The sequence below is a fragment of the Rhineura floridana genome, chromosome 1 (genome assembly GCF_030035675.1).
Source record: "Rhineura floridana isolate rRhiFlo1 chromosome 1, rRhiFlo1.hap2, whole genome shotgun sequence".
In the NCBI taxonomy this organism is placed as follows: Eukaryota; Metazoa; Chordata; class Lepidosauria; order Squamata; family Rhineuridae; genus Rhineura; species Rhineura floridana.
In genome coordinates this window covers 305714272-305718932 of record NC_084480.1, presented here as the reverse complement: position 1 = coordinate 305718932, position 4661 = coordinate 305714272, and positions in this window count along the sequence as shown.

The following is a 4661-nucleotide window of genomic DNA, read 5'->3' as shown; positions in this document are numbered from 1 at the left end:
TGTAACTTAAAATGCTTCAGAGAATAGGAAGGTTTTGACCTGGCGCCGGAAGGAAAGCAGAGTCGGCGCCAGGCGTACTTCCTCAGGGAGACTGATCCATAGTTCGGGGGCCACCACTGAGAAGGCCCTAGATCTTGTCATCACCCTCCGGGCCTCCCTGTGAGTTGGAACCCGGAGGAGGGCCTTCGTAGCAGAACGTAGTGCACGGGCCGGTTCATATCGGAAGAGGCATTCCGCAAGGTATCATGGTCCCGCACCGTATAAGGCTTTATAGGTTAATACCAACACTTTGAATCTAGCCCGGAAACATATTGGCAACCAGTGCAAGCTGGCCAGAACAGGTGTTATATGCTCGGACCGCTTGGTCCTTGTCAGCAATCTGGCCGCCGCATTTTGCACTAGTTGTAGCTTCCGAACTGTCTTCAAAGGTAGCCCTACGTAAAGCGCATTACAGTAATCCAAACGTGAGGTTACCAGAGCATGTACCACTGATGTAAGGTCCTCTTTACTCAAATAGGGACGTAGCTGGGCTACCAACCGAAGTTGGTAAAACGCATTCCTAACCACCGAGGCTACTTGAGCCTCAAGTGAGAGGGAAGAGTCTAAAAAGACTCCCAGACTACGAACCCGGTCCTTTAGGGGGAGTGTAACCCCGTCCAGGACAGGGTATATATCCACCATCTGATCAGAGAACCCGTCCACCAACAGCATCTCAGTCTTGTCTGGATTGAGCTTCAGTTTGTTAACTCTCATCCAGTCCATTGTCGAGGCCAGGCAACGGTTCAGCAAATCGACAGCCTCACCTGAAGAAGATGAAAAGGAGAAGTAGAGCTGCGTGTCATCAGCATACTGATGACAACGCACTCCAAAACTCCTGATGACCTCTCCCAACGGCTTCATGTAGATATTAAAAAGCAGGGGGGACAAAACTGACCCCTGCGGGACCCCATATTGGAGAGCCCGCGGTGTCGAGCAATGTTCCCCAAGCACTACCTTCTGGATTACTTCTGAGTAGACATGCATAGACTTGCAATACATTTTCTTGTGGCAATGACCTTTCATAAATAAAAGCCTGGTTCATCAGAAGCATTGAAGCAGACAGTAAAGATGACAGAGAGATATTTATGTGAGTCATAGGAACGTAAGACACTGCCTTAATCCAGATCAGACCATTGGCCCATCTAGTTCAATGTTGTCGTCACTAACTGTCGACAGCTCTCCAGGGTTTCAGGCTGGAGTCTTCCCAGCCCCAGGCTGTAGATACCAGGGAATGAAACTGGGACCTCCTGCATGCAAAGCTTTACCATTCAGCTATGGCTCTTCCCAAAAATGAATTATGAACTCCAGGAACCTAAGTTCAAGGTTCTGGTTTTGGTGTACAAAGCCCTATACAGCTTGAGACTAGGATACTTGAAAGATTGTCTTACCCCTTATATACCCAGTCGATCTCTGTGCTCTGCAGGTGAGGGCCTCCTGCAGATACCATCTTATCAGGAGGTCCGTTCCACACAACACAGGAAGCAGACCTTCAGTGTTGTGGCATCTACCCTTTGGAATTCCCTCCCCTCGAATATTAGACAGGTGCCATCTCTGTTATCTTTTCAGCGCCAACTGAAGACCTTCAACAAGCCTTTTAAGCAGAGACCTTATCCCAGTCTGCATCTGGGTTGGAATTGCTTTCTAAGATGTTTTCAAAGGTTTTTTTAAAGGTGTTTTTAAAGATGTTTTGTTTTAAAATGTTTTAAAGTCTTTTTTTATGATGTTTTAGAGTGTTTTTGTTTGCTACCCTGTGCTCCTACTGGGAGGAAGGGTGGGATATAAATAAATAATAGGAATGTAAGATGTTGCCTTACACCAAACCAAACCATTGGTTCATCTAGTTCAGTATTGTCTGCAGGGCCGGTTCCAAAGGGTGGCCAGGTTGGGCACTGGCCTGAGGGCCCCGCAGCTCTAGGAGCCCCTGGGGGGCCCGAGGGCCCCTCTGCTCCCCTTCTGCGATCCCGTGGATCGCAAGACGAGCTTCCGAGCCACCCACCATCCCCAGCGCTTCACCTACCTTTCTCTGCTGTTCACGCAGGGTTGCCATCAATAAAGATGGTGGCCGAGGTTTCTGTAAGGGACTGAAGCCTCTGCCGCCATCTTGGTTGATGGCAGCAATGTGCGCGCTGCATGCCATCAACCAAGATGGCGGCAAAGGCCTCAGTCCCTTGCGGAAACCTCGGCTGCCATCTTTATTGATGGCAACCCTGTGCGAACAGCAGAGAAAGGTAGGTAAAGCGCTGGGGATGGCAGAGGATGGCAGGCGGTTCAGAAGCTCGTCTTGCGATCCACAGGATCACGGAAGGGAAGCAGAGGGGCCCGGGGCAGGCTAATGCCCAAGGGCCCCCGCATTCCTGGAGCTGGCCCTGATTGTCTGCATTATTTTCAGTAGCTCTCCATGGTTTCAGGCACAGAGTCTTTCCAGCTCCACCTGGAGACATCACAAACTGAAGCAGGAACCTTCTGCATGCAGAAGATGTGCTGAGGTACAGCCCTTCCCCTAAATGTCAGAAAGGGCTGTGGAAGTGGACTGAGACTCAAAGATGATGAAGATATCCTGACAGCAAAGTTTGAATCACTCAACAGACATGAGTGAGATTCAACCCCAAGGACTCCTCAAGCCCAATAGCTGGATCCAGGCATGCTGAGCTGTACAAGTCCGGAGCTTGATTTGCGTAAGATCACATGTGAGATGTTCTCTACTCAAGCCCAAAGAAAATCAGTTCTGTGAATAAACTCCTGTTCAGCATACTCACACTCTGTGCACTCCTAAGCATCTTTTGCTTCAGTACAGTGACCTTGTGGTCAAAAATAGCATGCCCTGGGAGGCCAGAATATTCATCCTCATGTTTCTATTATGGGGCTTTTAAAAATATCTGATTTGCACTCGCTTATTTTTTATTTTATTTTAGCAAAGCAAATGAACAATGCAACACGCAATGCCATCAGCGTTTAAAGAAATGTCATGTCATATCTATCCAGTAATTAGGAACTTCCTCTTTCAACAAGCCTTTTAAGTAGAGACCTTATCCCAGTCTGTGTCTGTGTTGGAATTGTTTTTTAAGATGTTTTTAAAGCTCTTTTTAAAAAGATGTTTTTAAATATGTTTTGTTGTAATATGTTTTAAAGTCTGTTTTTATGATGTTTTAGAGTGTTTTTAGTGCTTTTGTTTGCTGCTCTGGGCTCCTACTGGGAGGAAGGGTGGGACATAAATCTAATAAATAATAAAAATAAAATATTCTAATACTCATAAGAGGCATCATTGTGTGTAATTTAATTTAGTCTTTCCACAGTGTTCCATGTGTGGCTGGTGGTCTCAGACGCATTAATGTCTTTAGTAAAATGGTATCATATTTCAAATAAGTTGTCCAACTCTTTTCCCATTAACTTTATGTAATTGCTTGGTCAGTTCCTCAGAAAGCACAATATTCCCAAAGCTGTAGGTATCAAGAAAAGATCTGTTGCATTATTCCATTGTTTCACAACTACCAGTCTAACTGCCACCAGCTTAAAGGTGGATGTTACTCATATTTGGTCCGAAGTTGTTGTCTATATTAATTTTGTATTGGCAAAATCTGTGAATTTTGTGGACGTCCCTGTGCTTTTAAATTATATTCCTGTTATATGGAGATTAACAGCAGAACAACAAGAATAGACTTTATGTGCCTTAATGGTTGCTAAGAAACTTATACTTCGACCCTGGAAGAACAAGTACTTGCCAACTATTATGCAATGGCTTGATGACCTAAAAATGCTTGCTACCTTTGGGAATACTTTCTGCAAACACCAACTTCATCTGGATGCATATTTGGACATTTGGGCAGCATCTGTTGATCTATGGCTGCTTTCACACTGCACTTTATTCTGTTATTCTGACAATTTCATATCTGGTAATTTGCTCGTTATATTTGATCTTTCACATGGCATACAAGCTAGTTCTGGCATTCTAGTGGAATATAGTGCAAATTTAGCACTAATTTTTGGGATAAATGACACAAGAAATAATCCATTTGCAAGCTTGCGAACCCAGAAAATCATGGGTTATTTTTCCTAGCTGCAGCCGCTCATGTGACAGGCATCCCAGCATGCAGTGAGTTCCCGTCCCTTAGGTGTGTGGGGTATTTTTGCTTGGAAAAAAATGTACTGGAATTCCTGCATTTCCCACAATACACCCCCTGCAATGGGACAAGATCTTCACCCTCCTGCACAGTGGGGAAATACATCGTACATGTCTATAATGGGTGAGGGACGAAAACAAGACATTGTTCGTTGCAGCCGTGCGAAAGATATTTGCACAAAAGGCCAGTATATCAGCTGAAAAAGCTACTGTTCTTTAATGCAACAGGTACTTTAGTGTGAAAGGAAGCGCTACCATTTTAATTCACTAAACTAATGCAATAATCCCTATGTCTGAGAGTAGTCCTATATGTCTAAACTAAAATGGATGCATAAAAGTTTAAATGTTTTGTAAAAGTGAGCTGGCAGGGATTTTCTTCCTCTCTCCCACTCTAGTTATTTTCTTTTCTTTTCTCTTCTCTTCTTAAGGGAATTGAAAAACTAATTTTAAAAAATTAAAAAGGTACCGTATATTCCGGCGTATAAGACGACTTTTTAACCCAGGA